This window comes from Bos indicus x Bos taurus, chromosome 9 (genome assembly GCF_003369695.1).
Source record: "Bos indicus x Bos taurus breed Angus x Brahman F1 hybrid chromosome 9, Bos_hybrid_MaternalHap_v2.0, whole genome shotgun sequence".
NCBI classification, from domain to species: domain Eukaryota; kingdom Metazoa; phylum Chordata; class Mammalia; order Artiodactyla; family Bovidae; genus Bos; species Bos indicus x Bos taurus.
The window spans coordinates 85,240,755-85,265,801 of record NC_040084.1 but is presented as its reverse complement, the minus strand read 5'-3'; the positions used below and the strand labels follow the sequence as shown (position 1 = coordinate 85,265,801).

The following is a 25,047-nucleotide window of genomic DNA, read 5'->3' as shown; positions in this document are numbered from 1 at the left end:
GTTTTCACTCTACAAATGTACTAAAGAAACTTATAATATACATTGCCTTTTCTGAGGAAACCTATCTACTAGGGAGTCAGAATACATTCATTCTTTTGATTCATTTGCTTCATTGATTCTTTTCTAATGAATTCTTATCATGTTGGCATAGGAATAGGAATACAGTTGGTATGTGTTGGGTTTTGTTGCCCATTCGTGACCCACTCTGCAACCCCATGGACTGTAGCCCATCAGGCTCCTCTGTCCATGGGGATTCTCCAGGCAAGAATACTGGAGTAGGTGGCCATGTCCTCCTCCAAGGGATCTTCCCAACCCAGGGATCGAACCCAAGTCTCCCATACTGCAGGCAGATTCTTTACTGTCTGAATCACCAGGGTAGCCCAGTTGGTATAGGTATCCCTATTGGGTTCACACTTGGTGAATGCACCTAAATCTACATGCACAGACTTCCCTGGCAGTCCAGTGGTTAAGAATCTGCCTTCCAATGCAGGGGACATGGGTTTGATACTTGGTGGGGGAACTAAGATCCCACATGCCATGGGGCAATCAATTCCATGCCACAACTACTGAGCTTGTGCCATAATGAAGATGCAGCACATCCAAAAAATATAAATAAATAAACCTACATACATGTGAGGCAAGGAATTAAGGTTGAACAGAAAGAACTCTAATCATGCCAGGAAGTAGTTGTGTGACTGGGTGTGACCTTCTGAGCTGCAGTTGTTCTCACTGTAAGAGGCTCTTCCCAGTTATAAAATTCTCTGCTCATACCCTAGTAACACGGTGCTCATACAACTGGAACTATCGCAGTCACTTTCAGGCAGGTGCTGTTCAAGGATGCTAAAATAAGACCAGGACATAATGATGAATCAAGAATTTCATCAGAGGAGTGGTTCACACAATGCACAATCAAAGAGTACCAGTTGTGAAGACTCTTGAACTACATAACTGGATTTCTATTCTGTTTTGATACAATAACAGAGTCCCTAAATGGAATTATACTTAAGACTAAGAAGAGGCAGCTGGTGGTAATGTATGTATAATTCTATCAAAAAATTCAGCTGGAGCCATAATGCAAAAATGAGATGGGTCAGGTGATTAGATTTGTATACATATCTACTATTTCCAGAAAATGACAATATCTGATATTAGTTAAGAAACAATGCCCATAACGTCTTTCTATGAACATATTTCTATATTCCAAATGTTCATAGTATGACCTTGATATTATTTTGTCATATGTACTTTATCCCAGACATGGAATGTAAGCTACTCTGTATATTTCAGAACTGTTTTTGCTTTTCAAATCCTGTAGCTCACTTTACAGATTTACAGGCTAAAAATGCTTTGTTACAGTGCTACAGTTCTTCTGACAGAAAAACAGAGGCGTTCTACCTGTTCAAAAACCAGAGCTGCTTCTGCCTAAGGCATTGAGGAGGAATTCGATGAGTTAATAATTAGGGACACTTCATTCTGATACTTCAACAAAGGCAATTATTTCAGTTTTAATATCGGGGTCACATTTTTATGTTACACTTGATTCAGAGAGATAGCTGTAAAATATGTAACATTCAGAAGGCCTTTGGTTTTCTCTTAAATTATTCCAAAATGCTAGACTAGCACTTTAGATTTGGGGATTTGGGACTGAGACATAATTAGAAGAAAGCCCGGCATTGACAACAATGATCCAATGCCTTCTTTTTCCCCCAAGAGAAAATTATAAAGGATATGCCAAGTCTCCATTAGTGAAATCATAATGTGACAGTCATTACCCTTTAAAATTTAAACAATAGTTACCACAGTAAGTTAAAATTCTACTAGACAGTGTAACTCCTGCTTGTCAGGTTGAAGGTATGATCTTTCCATCTTGCAGATCAAACACAGTTGTATACTGGCATTTTTGCATGATTCAATCTGCTAGTTAGCTTTAGGTAAACTTTTTTACATTTCATATAAATTTCACAACTTTATATAACTGCAGCATTCTAATTTCTAAATGGTTATTTTATCTAATACATTACAGACTTTCCCCTGGAGGACATGGTTTACCACCAAACTTTTCAATAGTTAAGTTAATGTGGATGCGAATAGTTTTTACCTGCAAATACATTAGTAATTATGGTTTGGTTTGTTTCTTAAGGCTAGAGCAAAACTTGCCAATTTAAATATTACCTGGGTTGTTTCCGAGGTTTCTATCAATGCTAAGACAGTCACCTATCGGGGTAAAGCCCAACAACAGAGTCACTTTTATTACTGGATCAACAAAAGTCATCAAAACATACTGTAATACCTACAGCTCTTGATATTTATTTCAATCTATGAAACAAGGAGTGAACGTTCACTGGTTACAGATTGTAAGAACTTGTATCCTTAACAGTATTCATTATATATATAACACTATCCATAGTTCACTTCAAATGCCAGACTTAAGTAATGGGAATACTCCTTGAGCAAAACATAAATAAATCACTGCAGTGGAATTCAATTAGATTAAATCTGCCATTCTTTGGTACAGAAGCAGAGGAGCAGCAATGCCTGAAAGCACAATCATGTAGCCCCTGACTTGGAACAAGTCCACCAGGCTCTGCCCTTGGAAACTAAGACAGAGCAGGGCACACTTTGTGAATGAGTTTGCACTGCAGCAGAAAGAAGCAAAGAAAAACTTGGCTTTCTTCCCTCAGCACTTCCACAAAGACATAAATTGTGCATTGAAGGATGCAGACAGGAGAAACCTCTCCAAGCTAAGCTCCAGGGAAAGGTCTGCTTTGTATTCCTTGGAAACTCACAAAGACACTAGTGTGGAATTTAAGGACTGTCAAATTTTCCTTCAACCGAGAATATGCCAAGGGACCCAGACGTCCCTAATCACGTGTGGGTCAGAGAAGAAAAAAAAAACAACTGGGCTGGAGAGTCAATGGAAAGGAACTGGATAGTTTCCCACGTCCAGGATAGCCAAACTGTGCTTCTGATCTACTGAGGAGCAGATGGAAGGAGAAGGGAGGAGATGACTTTGAGCTGCAGATCTCATCCTGGCATTCAGGTGAGTTTCAACTTTTCACTAGAATTCTTAATAGAAAGAAAACTATTTATGAATTTTATGTTGTGAAAAAAGACAAAACTTAACTAAAAATACCAGCTGCTGCTGCTGCTAAGTCACTTCAGTCGTGTCCGACTCTGTGCAACCCATAGACGGCAGCCCACCAGGCTCCCCTATCCCTGGGATTCTCTAGGCAAAAAAACCTGTGGTTCTTTTAGTTTTAGGTAAAGTGTCTACATGGATTTTTTCTTGAAAATTTCCTTCTCTCTTTATGGTGGAGAAAAGCACATATTTTCCTTTTTGATTAAAATGTGCATATCTGGACAATACTATCTGTGGTCTGCTTGGTGGTGGCACTTGATAATTGATTAAATGACTGATAACAATTATATCTTTAACTTGGTAATGAAATTCTCTGCACTTTGAACGTCAAATGCAGTCAAATCTGCTTATAAGATGGGTTAAGGTAGAGAATGAGACTCAAGAATAAGTAAAGACAAATTCCCTGTCCATCAACAACGCAGTTGAAAAGGGACAAAAATGGGATTATGGGAACTGGAGTGTGGTGCATTTGGCTGCAAAATTAAATAAGTTCAACTGAATATGAGCAAAGGTGTTGTGTCGCTTATGCTCTCCATGTAGTGGAGAGTATCTATACCTAGAAGCATCTCATTAGTGCAGAGGCAACCAGAATGAAATTCTCAGAGATAACTGTACAAATGCTGTATCACTGGTTGTAAAACAAAAATATTATACATGACTTTTTAATATCTCCTCAGAGGGACATAATCAGGAAAATGTATTTGCTTTCCAAGAAAACATATCAAATAAGTAAATGATTCAATATGTAAGAAAAATTTTTCATTAATATTCTTCATAAAATTGTTTCATAAAAAAGCTTACATATGAAAATAATTTTTCACTGAAATAGATTTACTCTTTGATGTTAATAGACTTAGCTGTTCAAATTAATTTTAAATTTTGTGAAAAACAATATAAAATGTTGGCTTTGTTATGATCTATGAAATTACTTTTTAATATTTCTTTGTACCCTTGAGCAATTTAAAATCTATGAAGTAATACATTTTTCCATAGTATACAATCACCATGGTGATTCTGAAACCTTAATTTTTATATTAAACAAAAGCGTTAGGTTTTGGAGTTTACTGGGGCAAAAAAATGAAATACACAATTGCCTTGAAATATTATCTACAAGTAATAAAATATTTATACATGACAACTGTTTTTATATAAAAACGTAGATTTTTAATCCATTATAGTCGAGGTGTAAATGGTGTAAATTAACTCAGGTAAATACTTGTGCTAAGTGCTCTCAGGTGAATTGCAATCAAAATTAAGATCTACAATTTAACAAGATAAAGTCACCTCTAACTTACTCTTTGTTAATTTCAAACAAGTGGAATTAAATATCATTATTAAAATTAGGCTTTATGGAGTTAAAACCTTCCATCTGCAATGCTTGTCCATTGTTATTTAAAGTTATAAAATTTACCTGTAAGCCTTCTATTAAATAATTCTAGGATTTCATAAAATTGTCTCCATGTCTGGGAAAACTCCTAGCTAACCCCTCAAAATGCAAACATACCTGACATGAAGATGGTATCAAATATCTCATGATTAGGTTGCTGTTTTTAATCTGATATTTTGATAACATGAACTTGATCACTTTCAGAAAGCACTTTCTAAATTTAAATGCAGAAATACAGGCCATTTCACTCATTAAATGGAATTCAATACAATTGAAATGGAAAACAGGTGATAAAACCATGACTTTCTGTATTGAATAAAAATAACTCAGTGAAAATAAAAAGAATAAAACATAGGCCACATCCACTCCTTCAAAGTACAGTGTAAGTTACATTGGTGTAGAGGTATGTTATGACCCATTCTGAGATGTCTCTCTGGCAGCTTAACACTGTCACAAGCTGCTGTTAAGCTGTTTTATCCGTGAAGCTTCCAAAAGGTTTACCGATAAAAATATAATCACGTTTTCTTTCAAGTTGTTTTATGATAAAAGTGGATTCAAGTTGTAATTTTTTCTAGCAAATGAGGATAATTCACTGCAATGTAAAGCCCAATTTTCATCATGATTATAGGTCATTCCTTGGCACGTAAATGACCAAAATGTATTGTACTTAAAATTGAGTGCTCAAAAACATATGTGTAGATGGACAAATAAGCCATGGGGTATGTTATGACCCATTTTGGGGAATTAAGATATTATCCATGTAATTATTTAATTCAAATAATGAGAGTGTTTACCTATAACATATGTTGTGTTAGCTTAATGAAGGAAGATTATCATGCTGAATAGAAGTATATTTATGTTATATATTTTAGCTGGTTTTAACAATCAAAAATAAGCAGAATTGGAAATTACCATAGGTCATACCCAAATCCCATTAAAATACATAATTTCAAATGTCTTTAAAACTCTGCTTGATGCAACAGGAAGAGAACTGAACTGGGACCCAATAGATAGGGCTGAACTTGGACAAGACATTTCACCTTCCTAATGTTTCATTCTCATTATACTGTAAATAAAACATGGAGTAAATTTCTCTAACTCTACTGGATGCTCTAAGGTCCTTTTCAGCCCCACCACTGCATGATCCTTTTGATCTGTCCCTGCGAGCCTTTATCTTCATATTTCATTTCCATTTATTTTTCCTGACTGGACTTCTGATAGCCAAATGGCCCCATATGGCTGACATGGCCAAAATAAGAGAAAAAGAAAAAAGTTTAAAAACTGGAGAAAGTGAAAGTCATTCAGTCGTGTCCGACTCTTTGTGACCCCACGGACTGTCCATGGAATGGCCAGTGGGTAGCCTTTCCCTTCTCCAGGGGATCTTCCCAGCCCAGAGATTGAACCCAGGTCTCTCACATTGCAGGCAGATTCTTTACCAGCTGAGTCACAAGGGAAGCCCAAGAACACTGGAATGGGTAGCCTATCCCTTCTCCAGGGGATCTTCCTGACCCAGGAATCGAACTGGGATCTCCAACCCCCAAACTAGAGAAGTTATAGCCAAATAAAACCTTTGATAAAGCAAGAATTTACAGTGAACTCCCAAGTTGTACAAAGATTTTTAAAAATGTAATTATTTTTTTAATGTACTACAGTTAAAAAATGAGGACAAAGTGATTATTGACAAATAAAGTGCCCTTGAATAAATTTGGAGCTCTTGACACCTTAGGGCCATTGACATTGACTGTAGGATGTTTTGAATATGCCAGGTTACTCAGTGAAGATAAAAGCCCATAAAAAGAAGAACGCTATATGAAGAAAGGAGAAAGAAATTAAAAATTAAAACATAAAATTGGTCAAGTCATAAAAATATAATTAAAAAAGTCCTCTGAGGCATTCTATCACGATTAACATAAAGAGTTGTAACATTTTCAATTAAAAAGGGAGATAATTCATTATAAGATGAAATGTAGGCCTCCCCAAGTATTATTTCATATAAGTCCTTTCAGAGATCACCAAAAAGGCTTAAACAATATTACCATGAAAGACTATTTTGGAATATCTTAATGATCTGTTTAAAATGTTGAATAAAATTGATCGCTATCACTGTTAATACATCAGTTCTACCCAGGCAAGGAAATATAGTAGCCATTTACCATAAGCAATTACTTTGAGGGATTCTGTGATTATCCTGAGATTTCAAATAAAAGCAGACTGTTTTATTTGCACTATAAAGCAAACTGTTAATATTTTACACTTCTTCAATAGAAAGGTGGCAATTTTGAGAAATTCTAAATCCCCAAGAATCAGTTTGACACTTTTTGGGCTGATTAACTTCAGGATGCCTTGGACACAGTAAGTCCTCAATAAAAATGGAATGAAGTTGCTAAAGCCCTATTCTCCTTACGTTAGTTCCCACCAAAAACTATTCCCAGCTTCATCATTGTACCTGAGCAGTGGTTGTCAAAGAGAGTTTTCTGGGTTGTTATTATTATATAAATATGTCCAACAGGGGTTAAATGATGTGATATGCGTCCCTTACACGGCAGGAATTATCTGAAATATTAACGTGCTGACATATATTACAAGTCTCCAAGGGGGATACATGGTACGTAGCCACCTCAGATAGATTTGTTCTGTATCTCTTGAAACATCTCATTGGACTACTGTTTTGCTAAAATCACCTTGAAAATGAGGTTGTGTATGGTTGACACCCTTGGCCAACCATCCAAATTCCCCTTCATTCTAGGCTCACTCCCTCTAGATGCTTCTAACACAATGTGTCCAATAGTAAATGATGTCTAATGTTTTCTTTGTTTATCAAACATACAATCTTGCTGAACTTGTACCAATCTCCTTGCAGGGGACACAATACGGAAGATGCATTTTTCCCCCCTCCCTCTTATTTCATTGTTGTTTGTTTGTTTTTTCTTTGTGGTAGACACATTTAACATGCTTTCCTTGTTTGCATTTCTGTATATATAATTTGCTCACTAGTGAGCCCGAAGCAACAACCTGTGTAACGTACGGAAGTCATTAGAGCTGCTTTAGTAGGAATGAAAGAAAAAAAGCAAGGAAGGGGAAGAGGAAGAAAAGAAAGAATAACACTCAGCTTCTGATGACCAAAATCAAGTCTTGAGTCAACAGTCATGAAGGTCAGAATTGATAAAGGGAAGAGTTGTTTACAGTCCCGTTCACTCTCATTTGGCCTGTTGAGAGCCAATCCTGGCTACTAGATCTAGGACTTTATTATATACCAGAGGTGGAGAGAACTCAGTGTAATGGAAAGAAGGTAGAACACTACTGCAGGGCTATGGAAGAGAAAGTTGTGGAGGTAAGGGAAGCAGAGAAAGATGTCTTGATTTTCTTTCTTTATTTCAAAATCCCAGCAGGTAGATGTGTTAGATTGCATGAGAGTGTGCTGAGTGTACAGAGGCTTTATCTTGCTTCCTATATGGGTTTTGGGGGACAGCCAATTTCGCAGGGTGCCCGGAACAATCTGGGAAGTCCAAATGGTTGGATACAATGAGGGAATCCAAGTAACCTGGGTACCTTTGGGAAGATATTCCAAAGTTCCCCTGCACTCCATCAGAAAAGTGGCGAAGGCAGCTAATGGCACTGGCTAACATATCTCCAGCTCAAACCATCCCTGCACCCTGGCTATTGAGTGATCAGACCAGTTAGGGGTCAACCGTGAGTCAGCTAGACCTCAGGAGGATATGCCAAGCCCCCAAAGGCAAAACCCACAGTTCACAGCAGCAGCCTGTCTGCCACACGCAAACCTAGATACAATTCAGTGGGCCCCAGCCAGTGCCCACATGTGAGCCAGCATAATACCAAGAGAAAATGCCTCAAGCCTCCCACGCACCCAACCATGCTAAGGGTGATGGTTGGGGTAGAAAGAGCAGGTATTACCTGGGCCAGAATCTATAGGACGTTGAGTCTCACCTACTTATCCATGACTGTTTAAATGAGAAGAGGTTGAGACATGTTTAACTGGCGAGTCTGAAATGCCCCCTACCTGGTATGGTAACAGTTCAAAATGATCAGATCAGTCTTAGAAAAATAAACTAGGGTTTTCTCAGCATAGCTGCTGCTGCTGCTAAGTCACTTCAGTTGTGTCTGACTCTGTGCGACCCCATAATTATGTGCAAATTTTCAGCACCTTTCATTGTCCTAAGACACTTGTTTTCTATACCATGTTTCATATTCTATTTTGTATTGTTATCTATCTTTTTTAAAGCTAGGATGTCCTGTGTCTGCTTTTGATAATATAGCTTCATGAGGACAAGGACACATTATATTTCTATATTTTACTATATATTATAAGCATGGTACTCACACATACAGCAACAATATTAATTATAATGCTTTTTCATAATTCTGCCCAATTCTATACATATTGATCATATTTGGATTATATAATAAATTTTCTATTACAGAATGTACCTAGCATAATTAAACATTTCATGTTGAAGAGGTATGGTATCTCTTAGCTTATAGTGCCAGAAGAGAATTTTCAATCAACACAGAAATGAGTGTTGTGCAATTATCACTCACATAATCACACAGTTACTTTTACCCAACAGTGGAAATTCATTATGGTCATTATATGTTACAGATAGCTGGCATTTTTTAATAAGAAAAATAATGACATCTTGGACATATTCATTGGCAGAAACTCTAGTACCTCTTATTTCAAAGTGGAAGATGTTCATAAAAGACATATAATATAAATCATGAAGCCAAGTTAAAATAGACTTTGTCTCAAGCAAGATATTTGCAGGTTCTCTTTATAGTGAAAAGAAAACTCAGCGACTTCTCCAGATTTGACCTTTCTGGGTGGCTTACCTGAATAAAATGAGAAGAATTTAAAAATAACAAAAGAAGCTCTCTTACCAAAATGGGGTTATACACTGGAAACAAAGTGTCTTTATATTACTGTTGCCTGAGTTAGGGGGTAGAGTTAAATATAATGTATTTGTTCACTCTTGTATTTTTCCCCCCAGCACAGGAGTGTAAATAAGAAGCTCAGGCCTTTTCAAATCTGTACCACTATATTTCATTTATGGCATCCAATAAGGTCAAAAGGCAAAGAATAAAAACTCCCAGCATGGGCTAACTTTGTCAATTTAAAATGTGGTTCACTATTCAGCCCGTTGTTAAGCAAGCTGTTCAAATAATGTCTTGGTTCACATGTCTGTGGGTCTCTGCAAGGCTTCAAAGTCTGGGGAATGGCCTATGCAAGTTTGAAATCTAACCTTCCTCACCCTTCCATCTTTCTGTCTCCTGTTTTCTGATCTTTTTAATCCAGAACCTTTAATAGAAAAATTCTGTTGCCAGACTGAAAACAGCATGGGGTCAACATCCCATACAGGTTATTTAAAGCAACATCTACAGTCTTTTAAATGTTTCAAGAGCAATTTAGTTCACCTCTGGGTACCCTTCTTCAAACACGTTCTATTAAACACACATAAACACAAGTCAAACATATTTAAGATGAGATTATCAAAAGCCAAAAACCAGATAAACCTAAATGCTTAAATAAAATACTCTTTAATCAACATATATATCTCAGTTCAATTAATTAATATGAAAGCAAGACATTTTAAATAAACAGTGTGAAGGAGTAGATAACAAAATATAGTGGAACCAAAGCTACTGTTTCAAGGAACAATCACTTCTAACAATAGGGTCACAAAGAGTCAGACACAACAACTCAACAATAGCAACAACAACTTCTAACAAAACCAATAACCTGAACCAATAGCTAATAAGAAAATCAAGTCCATGTTAGACACAGAAAGCCCTAATTTCCCATGTTAAATGCAATAGACAATGTAGTCCAGCGTTTTCCTTGCTATCTCAAAGTGGAAGTCCACTATCATAAAACTAGAATAAAACCACCCGAAGTTGTGTATATTCTGCTATGAAATCTGATTTACAAATCAAAGGGCTTTTGTTCTTTCCCCTGTTTCTCATTTCCCTTCTGGATTCTTCCTCAGCCATTCTTTTAAAGGCAAAATCTTGGCAGTAACAACATACCTAGAAAAACAACACTCTCAGTAACTAACTTAGAGAAGGACATCTGTAAAATACTGTGTCTGTGTCACAATCACGAGAAGAGGTAGGGACATATCAATTTCAGTAACTTAATAAACATGCTTTCGGAAAGTAGGATTTAATCACCACATTGTGCAGAGTACCCATGGACCATCCAAAACACTACAGAGGAAAGAGCTCTTCTACTGCAGGATACCAGATTAAGGAGGTTCTTGGCAACGATTAACCTAAAAGACTATAATAACACGACACAATGCAAGCAAAAACTTGAGCAAAATGCCTGTACGTGGAGTTTTATATTTGATCAAAATTTGAATGGAAGGCAGTCAAAAAATAGTCAATAAAGGCAGAAAGAAGTAAAAGCAAAAAAAAAGAAAAGAAAACAACACAAAAATAATTTATGAAAGCCAAGTTTTCATCCACACTCAGTCAACTTTTAGGCCCTTCTCCAGACTGGAAAACAATGTATGCTATGACGCAACTCCAAAGTACGATCTCAGGGAAAAACTTTAATCTAAAAAAGATTGAACACATACCAGCACTTTAAATAGAAAGCATGTCCAAAGCCCCCTCACGTGTTCAGGTTTGCTATTTGGTTCTCTCAGGCAATTCACATGCAGCTTTGAAGCAACACCACGCAGCACAATAAAACGAACACTTACCAGACAAATCACCACTCCCTGAAGCAACGAAGAGAAAACACCACTTACCTAGGAAAAGAAGAAAGGAGTAGAGATTAAGATGTTATCACCTAAGGACAATTATAGCGGTTCTTAGATTGTCCCATCCTCTTTACTGCCTGGATTTTCTCAGTGAACATTATTAGGCTTTTCAAACCAAGTTTTAATTTATTTATGACGTAAAGGGATTTTGTATGAGAAGTGACTTCAACAAGATGGTACCATCTTGCAAAATCTCCTGTGAGCTCGTTTTGCCCCAAGTCACTGACATATACCCACAGGCAAGCACAAAGGGGAAGATGCTAACAAGATTCTGAAAGGAATGAAAACACATCCTTCAGGTGTTTCTACAAAGAGCAACGAATTGTCAGGGAACTGGGCATCAAGCATGCTTTGCCATGAACTTGTAACAGGATATGGAAGGGAATGCTGTGCTGTACTTAGTTGCTCAGTCGTGTCCGACTCTTTGCGACCCCATGACTGTAGCCCACCAGGCTCCTCTGTCCATGTGGAGTCTTCAGACAAGGATACTGGAGTGGGTTTCCATTTCCTTCTCCAATGCATGAAAGTGAAAAGTGAAAGTGAAGCCGCTCAGTCTTGTCCGACTCTTAGTGACCTCATGGACTGCAGCCTACCAGGCTCCTCTGTCCATGGGACTCTCCAGGCAAGAATACTGGAGTGGGTTGCCATGCCCTCCTCCAAGGGGATCTTCCCCACCCAGGGATCAAACCCAGGCCTCCTACATTGCAGGCGGATTCTTTACTGTCTGAGCCACCAAGAGAGGCTACGCTCTTAACCACACCTGGACCATCCCCAGCCTGCATACCTAGATTTAACCAATGGTTTGAGAGTATGTTCAAAGTTTTCTAGGAAGAAGCAATAATGATAGCTTATTGGCTCCCAAAAGCTCAGTGATCATGAAACATAGGTTTTTATGATTTTAGGTTAACTCTGATTCAAAACATTTTTATTGTCAAGTTATTCAAAGTGCAGAACATTTACGATTTGTATGAACTTTCTAATTTCAGTGCTAATTGGTTATCAAGTGAAAAAATATTGACAAGCCAAAGAGATGCCAGGGATTGCTGGCTGTCACTAGAACCGAGAAGAACCCCGGAGCAGATGCTTCCTTTGCCCCCACCCCCAGCTCAAAGACCCAAACCTACTGACAACTTTAATTCAGATTTCTAGCCTCCGGAACTGTGAGACAATAAATTTCCATTGTTCAAGGCACACACAGTTTGTGCTAGCAGTCCTAAGAAATTAATACAGATTTGTGGAATGGAAAGGAAAAAATATCTGTAAGGATCATTATGAAGATATTCTATAGTCCATCTGGATAGGAATGTATGTGAGTTTGGATCCTCTGAGAATCAAATGCCAAGACAGGATTAAACATGCAAAGATTTGTGAGAGAAAATGCCTGAGAGGAAGTGTCTGGGGAGAAAGTCTAGGGAGGCTGGGAGACTATGACCATTGTCTGACTCCAAGGGGAGGAGCAAGTGAGGGGCAGTTGGGTGGGAGGTGCTTGGACTGCAGCCTCAGAAAAATCTGGCAAAGTCACTGAGGCTCCTTTAGCCTCTCCCAGGAAGGGAGGGATCCTTGGCATCCCCATGTTCTGCACCAGGTCACTGGAAAGGAGCATGACGTCTGACCTCGTGCCTTCTGTCAATCAGGAGTTCTCATGGCCTCTAGGCAATCAGATAGTTGGGGAAAAGAGACAAGGGTGACCTGCCTCGAGATGAGTTCAGTTTCTACATATGCAGAGTGTTAGGCACCAACTGTATGCTCAGGGGATGGAAAGGGGGCTCAGGGGTGCAAGTGAGAGGATGAGATTGAATTTCTGAAAAAATGGCTATAGTTTCAGGAGAGCAGATGAGATGATGAAGGGCCAGGGAAAAGAAGAGACTCCCATGTAAGCCATAAACTTAACCAATAGGAAAGAGGCATCCACATTAACAAGGTTTTTAGAGGAGAGTAAGAGATGTATGGAGCTTCCCAGGTAGCGCTAGTGGTAAAGAACCCACCTGCTAATGCAGGAGACATAAGAGATGTGGGTTTGATCCTTGGGTTGGGAAGATCCTCTGGAGGAGGGCATGGCAACCCAGTCCAGTATTCTTGCCTGGAGAATCTCATGGACAGAGGAGCTAGTGGGCTACAGTCCATTGGTTCGCAGAGTTGGACATGACTGAGCACACATGTACACACACAAGAGATACGTGAGGCCTCCTGGGGCAGGGCTGCCCCGTCCTGGGAGCCCAGGGAAAGGTTTTTTAGGAGGAGGAGTGGTTGTGGAGTCTGATATGCAGAGTGATCAAGGAGAATGACTAGAGAGGGAAGCAGTGAGTTTCCATGATTAGGGGAACTTTCAAGAAGGTGATGGAGGTGAAAGTCTGAGTTGTGTGAGGTCAGGTCATGGACCAGCAAATACAGACGTTATATTTATTCCTTTCCTGGTAGTGAGCAGAAGAAGGACAGGAGTTAAGGGGGAAAAAACCAGCTGATATTCTGAGGGACAATATTTGGTATTTGAGTATTATCTGAACACTTCCTATCAGATACAATGATGTTCTAACACAGGAGTCCCCAACCTCACCTCTGGGATCTAATGCCTGAGGATCTGATGTAATAATAATAGAAATAAAGTGTACAATAAGTGTAATGTGCGTGAATCACTCCACTCCCCCATCCATGGAAAAACTGTCTTCCAGGAAATCAGTTCTCGGTGGCAAAAGATTAGGGACCACTATTCTAAAAGACACAGTGTTTCTCAGCTCCTGAACTGCCAATAAGGCCCTTAGGTATCTGTTCTGGGATTCATGGTCTCCAGAAATAAAATACAATAGAAAAGAGGCACTGGGAATACAACAAGCATCAAATATATATTTTTAAGTGATGCAGTTTACATGGCAATGTCTCTCTCTTACACTAGACAAGTTTTTTCTCTCCAACCCATTGTCCTCTGCCAGAGAGAAAGATAAATCCACCGTCTCTTCATTCTTTGGCTTAATTAGGAATTTATTCAGCAAGTCCCTTAACACACCGTGGTTACAAGCCCACAGCTGCTGCTGCAGCCTTCCCACAGGGAGCTCTTAGCCAACAACAGACAGATAAATACCTGCCCGTTTGGAAGACATGGTGTTCCTGCTGCTTTCACACTGACCTCCTCAGATGCTCACACCCAGAGGGGCTTTCTTGCACTCCAATCTGCATCCCTTCCCGACCTTTGTTAATCACAAACAAGTTACTGAGAAGTTAAGCAAAGCATTTAGTCACCAGATGTCTTGATGTCTAAAGACCAAGTCAAATGGGACATTCTATCACAGCTCGTTTATATTTCCTTTTACTTTGCATTTTTTCAGGGAATATGATTGTCAGAGATGAACTGAGGCCTAGGAAATATTCATTCTTCCCAAATCAGAGAAGGTGTGAAAGCCAGAGGTGGTCTCTTCCTGGTCATTCTCCCTGTCCCCTGTACCACTTCAAATGGGATTTAAGACTATCTACTGGCTTTTGAACTGTGGTGTTGGAGAAGACTCTTGAGAGTCCCTTGGACTGCAAGGAGATCCAACCAGTCCATTCTGAAGGAGATCAGCCCTGGGATTTCTTTGGAGGGAATGATGCTGAAGCTGAAACGCCAATACTTTGGCCACCTCATGTGAAGAGTTGACTCATTGGAAAAGACTCTGATGCTGGGAGGGATTGGGGGCAGGAGGAGAAGGGGACGACAGAGGATGAGATGGCTGGATGGCATCACTGACTCATTGGACATGAGTCTGAGTGAACTCCAGGAGTTGGTGATGGACAGGGAGGCCTGGCGTGCTGTGATTTATGGGGTCACAAAGAGTCAGACACGACTGAGTGACTGAACTGAACTGAACTGGTAAAGGTGCCCATTTAAAAAATGCACACACACACACACACATACACACAATCAGTCTGAAACACTTTGAATTCCAAAGTACCCTGTTTTGGTCATCACATTTTAGAAAAAGACATTTTATTTTGGTAGGTTTCTTTTTTTTAAATACCATGTCATTGGGTTGCCTTTGTCATCCCTTTTTTGGGGTTCATAACTGATAATTTTGTATAAAGCAGACAGACACAGTACATCTACAATAACTAGACTCTGTTTCAGTGTGAGTTATTAAACTGCTTGGGCTATAAACTGAAATGTGAGATGATAAAGGCCTGGATGATATTAAAGCACTACTTATTGTCGCAAATGCAGGCATGTTTGGAATTCCAATGCCAGTGAGAGTTTCAGCTACATAGTGCCAAGCCCTCCGGAGGGGAAATCTGCCAAAGCCCCTTTAACCACATGCCTGTAAGAATTTGTGCACTTAATTAAATGCACATACTAAGTAGTTAAACAGCAGAGTCACTGTTTATTCACATACATATCACTGAATCACCAGATGGCATGTAATAGAGACCTAAACTCCCTGATGGTGCGTTACACATCACACAAAGCACACTAAACACAGGTGGGCCTGTCTCTACTATTTGTATCTGTATAAAATATACAGATAAACCTAATGAAGAGAAAAATAACACACAACATAGTAAATTGGAGAAAAAAGACTTTAAGATGTCTTAATTACTAAGCATTCAGGAAAGACCCTGCCAACTTTGAGCATTTGTTTTCAGAAGTCCTCTGAACATGGTCTGGCATAATTTAATTAATCGTACCCTTTCTAATCATAATGTTACCTTTGATCACAAGGCACAGCAAATATGACATCTGTGGAAAAGTAGAATATACGATACTGGTTGATATTGCATAAATATTTCCTGGTAGACTTCAGTTTCTAGAATTTTACCAAGATCAAAGTCCCTTCATTATAAAACAGTGGCTTGAGCCAAAGAAGATCCTCTGTGGCCAACTTTTCTTTTGCAACCGGACTGAATACAGTCCAGGGTGTCTGTGGTGAACAGACCTTAAGGTGGCTTCCACTCCTGGAGTCCATGTCCTCGTGTAAGGGCCTTTTACTGAGTGTGGGTGGGGCCTGTTGACTTCTCCAGCCTCATCTCTTGACACTGATCCTTGCCTCCCACAAAGCTACATAGCGCCCTGCCAGTGCTTCCCCCACAGAGAACCTCTGTAGCTCCTAAACTGTGCCAAGTTACCCAACCTCTGGGCTCTGCACAAGCTACTTACTCTGCCTGTTCCCCACTTGCTCTCTGCCTGGCTAATTTCTACTCTTTCTTTAGAACTCCGCTCAGATATCACTTCTCTTGGGAACCCTTCCAGATTCCCATAAAACTGAGTTAGTTCTTTCCTAGTTGATCCCATCACATCATATTCTAATTCCTTTATGAACATGTCTTAGTCCAGATACTTTTGGTAATAATCAGTGGAGTCCCATTTTAAATAAAGCAAGCTAAAAATTATTAGAAACATGTGCTGGGGTATCTCATGAAACCCAAAAGCATATTTGAAAAACTTATGCCTCAAGAAAGGTGAGAATGAATTCAATGACTGGGAAGCCATCAGAAAATGGGGTTACTGATGGCTCAGTCTTCCTCTTTTCCTCTTTTCAGAGTGTGGCAATATCCTGTCACTCTTTTTTCTGTTAGGCAGCTCCATGCCAGATAAAATACCTCTTCTCTCATGGCCCTGCATGCATGCATGCTCAGTCACTTCAGTCGTGTCTGACTCTGCAACCCTATGGACTGTAGCCTGCCAGGCTCCTCTGTCCATGGGATTTCTCCAGGCAAGAATATGGAGTGGTTTGCTATGCCCTCCTCCAAGGGATCTTCCTGACCCAGGGATTGAACCTGAGTCTTCTGTGGCTCCTGCATTGCCGGTGGATTCTTTACCACTGAGCCACCAGGGAGACCCTTGTGGCCCTAGATTTTATTTATCCAGTTCAAGCAATCCACCCTGATACACTAGAATTTCTCAACCCCAATCCTGAAAGACAAGAAAGAGATTCTACCTGGCCAGCTAAAATTGAACATCCATCCTTGGGATGATTATGATGGTTAAAGGACACAGAGATGTTGAGGTCCACTCCTGTGCTTAGGGGCGCTGTTCTCAGACAAGGGGAGTCACATTATTGATTATCACACTGCGTGCAATTGTCTGGTTACTAGTCAGTCTCTTCTACTACTTGATAAGCTCTATGAGGGCAGAGTTTGTATCTAAATTTCTATTGAGTGCCTATTATCTGATACATCAGTCAGTACAAAGGAAGTGCTCAATAAATAGCAATTGAATAAGTGAAAAGCATTGTATGCTTTCCCTTTGATTAATCATGTTGTCAGTAAAAACAAAAATTATTTGATTTAGTCATAAAAGTATTGACTAAAAAATGCTTCTTTCCCATAGTCTTCAAAACAACTAGAGAGAAAACTGACGGACTGTAGCTTTGCTTAGCACAGATTAGTGATGGATATAACTGATTCACTCCTCCTCACACACTTCCTAAAATAGACTCATCTTCTTTAAGCCAGTATTTCTTAGAAGTTGAACACAAGGCATGGGATCATTGAAGACTCAATCACCTCTTGAATTACAAAGAATTTTTACTTCGCTTGAAGCTCTACTATTATTCATAAATGACTCAAATTAACCAGCCATGAATTTTCCCACTGAAAAATTCCCATCTGTTAAAGTGTCTTAGGGAATGTGAAGTCTTAGTCCCTAGGAGGGCTGTGTATGCTTGCGCATGCATATACACATTCTAAATCTTGGTTTAAAAATCAAGATCTATTTAAGTACCCGAGATAAGTCCTAGGCAATATCCAACCTAAAAGTAAAGACACAACAATATAAAATCTTCCTAAATCTATGATGTGATTTCATATTCTTCTATAGACATTTGACCCACATAATCCTGCAATCAGGATAGTTTAGTTCTCTGGTTATTAATAATATCACATGATGCTTGTCTGGAGGAACTTCCTAAGGCCCCTGAAGACTTTGGTCTGAACCACTTGTTCAGTTCAGTTCAGTTCAGTCGCTCAGTCTTGTCCGGCTCTTTGCAACCCCACGAATCACAGCACGCCAGGCCTCCCTGACCATCACCAACTCCCGGAGTTCACCCAAACTCATGTCCATCGAGTCGATGATGCCATCCAGCCATCTAATCCTCTGTCGTCCCCTTCTCCTCCTGCCCCCAATCCCTCCCAGTGTCAGGGTCTTTTCCAATGAGTCAACTCTTTGCATGAGGTGGCCAAAGTATTGGAGTTTCAGCTTTAGCATCAGTCCTTCCAGTGAACACACAGGACTGATCTCCTTTAGAATGGACCGGATGGATCTCCTTGCAGTCCAAGGGACTCTCAAGAGTCTTCTCCAACACCACAGTTCAAAAGCATCAATTCTTTGGTGCTCAGCTTTCTTCACAGTCCAACTCTCACATCCACATATGACCACTGGGAAAACCATAGCCTTGACTAGACGGACCTTTGTTGGCAAAGTAATGTCTCTGCTTTTGAATATGCTATCTAGGTTGGTCATAACTTTCCTTCCAAGGAGTAAGTTTCTTTTAATTTCATGGCTGCAATCACCATCTGCAGTGATTTGGAGCCTCAAAAAATAAAGTCGGACACCGTTTCCACTGTTTCCCCATCTATTTCCCATGAAGTGATGGGACCAGATGCCATGATCTTAGTTTTCTGAATGTTGAGCTTTAGGCAAACTTTTTCACTCTCCTCTTTCACTTTCATCAAGAGGGTCTTTAGTTCCTCTTCACTTTCTGCCATAAGGGTGGTGTCATCTGCATATCTGAGGTTATTGATATTTCTCCTGGCAATCTTGATTCCAGCTTGTGCTTCTTCCAGCCTAGCGTTTCTCATGATGTACTCTGCATGTAAGTTAAATAAGCAGGGTCACAATATATAGCCTTACTGCTACTACTGCTAAGTCACTTCAGTCATGTCTGACTCTGTGCAACCCCATAGACAGCAGCCCACCAGGTTCCCCTGTCCCTGGGATTCTCCAGGCAAGAACACTGGAGTGGGTTGCCATTTCCTTCTCCAATGCATGAAAGTGAAAAGTGAAAGTGAAGTCACTCAGTCGTGTCTGACTCTTAGCGACCCCACGGACTGCAGCCTACTAGGCTCCTCCATCCATGGGATTTTCCAGGCAAGAGTGCTGGAGTGGGGTGCCACCTTGACATACTCCTTTTCCTATTTGGAAACACTTGACTGGGGTGCAATTTTTTCTTCTGTTGAGTCCTGCCTCTTTATTGCTAAATAATGATCAACTCTTCCTGCTTTCAAGTCTAAGGAAATAGCATCTCCCTAAACCTTTTCTTTTTTACAAAATATTTATTTTTAATTGAAGGATAACTGCTTTACAATATTGTGTTGGTTTCTGCCATACATCAACATGCATCAGCCATAAGTAAACACATGTCCCCTCCCTCTCAAACCTCCCTCCCACCTCTCATCCCATCCCACCCCTCTAGGTTATCACAGAGCCCCGGTCTGAGTTCGCTGCATCATACAGCAAATTCCCGCTAGCTCTCTATTTAAGATATGGTAGTGTATATGTTTCCGTGCTGCTCTCTTCATTCATCCCACCTTCTCCCTCCCCGTGCTGTGTGGATTTTTAGAACATCCTCAGCAGGGCTGCTTATTTCAATGACTTGGACCAGGAAACCTGCAGACAGCCCCATTTTAACAATACCTCTCAATCACTAAGATTCTTCTCCTGGAATGTGGCTGACTGAATCTCAAAATAAAAGACACCTGGGGGGTTATTTGAAGGCTTTAAATATTATTACTTGCAATAACTCTTAAATATTGTTTCTTTGTCTGATAGGGGTAAATGGCAGAGACACAGGTGGGTTGGTAATATAACCTGCCGGTTGTTGAGGGTCAGCTGTTGAGTTCCCAGGATCATGACTAGTAACTCTATTCTCCAGTCTGTATTCACGTCCCTGGTAAGTAGGATTTAATTTTTGTTAACTCCATATCTGTCTCTTTTTCTCTCCTCAACCCAGCATCACATACATACAAATCTACACAGTTTCTGTCAATACCCATGCCACCTGCTCTGAAGACTCAAAGGTAAGGTACTTTTCCAAAGCCCCAGGAATATATTAACCTAAATGAATACCTTCCTTCCAGGGACTTCCCTGGTGGTCCAGTGGTTAAGACTCTGCTCTTACATTGCAGTGGGTGCAGGTTTCATCCCCGGTGGGAAATTAAGATCCCACATGCCATGCAGTGAGGCCAAAAAACAAACAGAAACAAAGCAAAACAAAACTTCTTCCAAAATTATTTGGGCATGAAAGCTGATTGTGCTGAATGAAAGACAGAGCAGTAAATCAGAGGGCAATGCATTGCTTTCCTCCCAGGCAGGTTGGCACTTTCCTGTCTTTGCTAAAAAGTTATCTCATTTCCCTGATTTAACTTTTGCTGTAATGGTCATAGTCAGACTAAGGGAGAATAAGCTGGGTAAGATGATGACACAAGGGCCTTTCAAACTGCCCCAAATACCTGCAGGAATGATTTCTCTTCTACTGTAGAGAGAAACTACTAGTAACTATGACTTTAATCTGCCTATACTCTTTCTCTGAGCATTGGTGGAACTGACTTTCCTAGCTCCCGATTTGAGTTGGACTATTGGTCAGCCAAGCCAATATAACACCAGTAACTGTGTCTGTAGCAAGCATCTGCAGCAAGTGTCTGCAGTGGTGTAGGGAAAGAAACCTGGGAAAGATCCTCACAGACTTTTCAGATTTTTAATTTTATAGACATTTTATTGGTTCCCCATACCTTCTATTAATAAATTCCTCAACTCTGTGGGAACATCTGTTTGGCCCTGGGATTGTCAATGTCATCTCATTGATTTCTAGGCTATGACTCTCTCATAGAATTAGGTAGGCATATGAGTGACTTGCTTCCCTCTGGTTTACAAAGGACAATCACATAAGACCCAGGAACTGTTTGCCAAAGTCACCTAGTTGGCAGTGAAGGCCATTCTAGAACCTTATCTTGTGGTTTGAGATTCAGTATCCCTTCCCCTTTAAAATTAAATTTCATGAAAAGAAAATGGCTTTACATGAAGAAAAACACTTTCTTAAAAAAAAAAACAAACTTATTCATGAAAATGAAAATATTTAAAAATTCTGCTTTAAGAGACATAGTACCAAGAGAATAATTCAGGTGATAATAGGTATGAATTATATTTCATAAGATACAACCTTACCTGTGAAATATATTGGTTCAATTTTTCCTTCTCTACTGCTTCATATTACTAACAGTAGCCATAAGGTCAAAGGTAAAGCTGCCTGTTAGTCACTTTTAAAATAATCCATGAGGGTTGACTTGTGACTTGGGAAACCATGTAGTACCACACTCACTAAAGGAGCGATTTGGCAAATATGTTGTATGTATTCCTAATGAGCTAACTGCTCCAGTTCCCCTCTCTCCCTGCTGCTGCTGCTGCTGCTAAGTCGCTTCAGTTGTGTCCGACTCTGTGCGACCCCATAGACGGCAGCCCACCAGGCTCCCCTGTCCCTGGGATTCTTCAGGCAAGAACACTGGAGTGGGTTGCCATTTTCTTCTCCAATGCATGAAAGTGAAAAGTGAAAGTGAAGTTGCTCATTCGTGTCTGACTCTTTGCAACCCCATGGACTGCAGCCTAGCAGGCTCCCCAGTCCATGGGATTTTCTAGGCGACAGTACTGGAGTGGGGTGCTGTCGCCTTCTCCGCCCTCTCTCCCTAACTGGGTGCAAAGCTACCTATGGTCACAGGACTACTCCTGTGGGCTCTTGAGAAGCTTCAGTCGAGTAGCTTGGCTTTAGGCAGGTGTACTGGGCATCCTGTTCTGTCCGTCTTCTTCATTTCCCCACCTGCCATTGGACCTGCCCCAGGTACCCCTCCCCGTAAGGAGTGTTTCCAGTCATGGACTCCTGGCCTTTTTATTAAGGAATCAGAACTCAGTGTAACTTGGCCTCTCTAGGACCAGCACCTTGAACCAGAAAAGATTGAAGAGGAGGCTCACCAGGAGCTGAGTTTACATACATGCATATATACATACAAGGGCTTCCCAGGTGGCACAGCGGTAAAAGAATCTGTTTGCCAGTGTAGGAGAGGCAAGAGACCTGGGTTTTATCCCTGGGTCCAGAAGAGCCCCTGGAAATGGCAACCCACTCCAGTATTCTTGCCTGAAAAATCCCATGGACAGAGAACCCTGGCAGGTTACAGTCCATGGGGTCACAAAAAGTTGCACACAAACACACATGTACACACATATACATATATACATAGTCTCTGGCAAACAAATCCTACATGTGCTTTTATAGCAGACAAGAAAAGAGTTCCCCTGCCGTACCACTGGGGTCTGCTTTTGACTTCCCTAATCAGTATAGGTTACAAAGGTTTTGAATGAAGGGTCCTTCCTTCCCTCCCCCACCTCCACCAATATGTTTAAATGCAATAATGTTTACAATGGGGAAATATGTTTCCCACCAACTCAGAGTGTTGGGGGGGACATGCTTCATTATTGGGTGTATTTCAGGAGGAAGAAGTAAATCAGAGACATATATTAGGAAGCACCCAGGGGCACACCCATGGCAATGACCTTTAAAGGGCAGTAGTAAGTTACTTGACAGCATAACCAGCAAGTGAATGATCTTGCTATGAAAGGTCACCTAAAACTAGAACAATATTTCCTATTTCAGCACATAATCCGGTACCTTTTGACACATTTCTCTTCCTTAGAATGGTCCGATTTCTGTAGAATAGATCAGATGCATTTTTCTTTGCTTAGTGATGAATGTGTCTGATTGGGCTCATGGTAATACTGGCTGGCGCCTGTAGGCAGTCCTTGCTATTTTGGTTGTTTTGAATGCTGGCCACCAAAAAGTGACATTTGCATTACTTTAGGTTATTTTGAGATGTCACAGAATTTTAGAATGTTTAGAATTAAAAGGGGCTTCTGAAACACTTCAGTCTATTTTTGCAAAAGAGAACACTGAGCCAGGAAGGAACAAAGGCACTTGCCCAAGGTCACACAGCAAGGAAGGGGGGACCCCGGCTCCCTACTCTCTGGCCTGCCACAGTTTCATCCTAAATACAACATTTGTAGGTAAATCAGCCAATAGTTAGTAGAGTGGATTAGCAGTGCCCTGTGTTTAAATTCCTGTGAAGTTCCTTAACAGGTATCTCTCTTCTATAATCCAATTATCTCATATCTTTTTCCTGTTTTCCCACCAGGTCCCCAAGATCCTTGCTTTATTCTCTTCTCATCTGGCAGACACCACGGGCTGTGTCTGGTCGGCCATCACTTTTGTTTCCTAATCCAACTGCACGACTTGATGTTCACAGTCCTACTCATTGTTCTGGTGAGTTAGACCATGACTATAGCTTGTCAAATCTCTTGTCTCTGGTGATCACTGAGGCTTCTCAATCTCCTATCCTGGGATGGGGTTTTATCCACACTGTTGGGAGGGAGGAAGTTATCTGAAGCAAATGTGTAAAATATCAAGCGACTCTGCGTTTGGTCAAAGATACTAAGTTAAACTGAAAAAGCTCAATAAAACCAAGCTGGTTGTTATTTTGCTTGTCTTTTTCCTCATTGGAAATTAAAAAAAAAAAAGCGATGGATTTCATTCCTCTTTAATGTGTTATTTAAGATGCTAATTTTGCATAATCACAATGATTTTGATACAAAAATCAACTCATCACAATTAAAAAAAAGTGCTTCAGCCACTGAATAGTTACTCAGATAATATTCAATGGGCAAACCACTATTTCCTCCCACCAGCAACTATCTGGATATGTGCAGTAAACATGAAGGGAAGGAAAAACACTCAGTTACAAGTTAGCTGTAGCTAGTATGTTACTTAATATTTAGCAACACTATAATTTCATTTCCTGACCCCAACACAGATATATATGCACAAGAAGAAACAAAAAAGGGGGGAGTAGGGGGAGAGCCAGAAATTTTAATATTTGACTGAGTTAAAATACACTGGGTTTCCCTGATGCCTCAGCGGTCAAGAATTGGCCTGTAGTGCAGGAGACACAAGAGACATAGGTTTGATCCCTAGGTGGGGAATATCCCTTGGAGAAGGGAATGGCAACCCACTCCAGTATTCCTGCCTGAAAAATCCCATGGACAGAGGAGCCTGGAGGGTTACAGTTTATAGTGTCACTAAGAGTTGGACATGGAGGAAAGTTATGACAAACCTAGATAGCATATTCAAAAGCAAAGGTCCGTCTAGTCAAGGCTATGGTTTTTCCAGTGGTCGTGTATGGATTGTGAAAGTTGGACTGTGAAGAAAGCTGAGCACCGAAGAATTGATGCTTTTGAACTGTGGTGTTGGAAAAGACTCTTGAGAGTCCCTTGGACTGCAAGGAGATCCAACCAGTCCATTCTGAAGGAGATCAGCCCTGGAATTTCTTTGGAAGGAATGATACTAAAGCTGAAACTCCAGTACTTTGGCCACCTCATGCGAAGAGTTGACTCATTGGAAAAGACTCTGATGGTAGGAGGGATTGGGGGCAGGAGGAGAAGGGGACGACTGAGGATGAGATGGCTGGATGGCATCACCAACTTGATGGACATGAGTTTGAGTGAACTCTGGGAGTTGGTGATGGACAGGGAGGCCTGGCGTGCTGCAGTTCATGGGGTTGCAAACAGTTGGGCACGACTGAGCGACTGAACTAAATTGAACTGAGTACACACAAACTAAAAGTACATTATCCTTGAATCATTTGCTGAGGAAGAAGTAAAGTTTCCCTAAGTGATTTTTAATGGCATGCCTGCATGCCATGCTGTGAGGTACATGAGTACCTTTGAATCAAGTTGAGATCCC

General features: G+C 40.4%; 1 long non-coding RNA gene across 1 annotated transcript; it reads left to right on the top strand.

Annotated features, from left to right (window-relative positions):
* Positions 1–572: 572 nt before the first annotated feature.
* Positions 573–24,057, top strand: LOC113898525. The gene is made up of 3 exons (XR_003512673.1): positions 573–3,040; positions 20,221–20,287; positions 23,444–24,057. It is a non-coding gene; the product is annotated as an uncharacterized LOC113898525 (long non-coding RNA).
* Positions 24,058–25,047: the final 990 nt, after the last annotated feature.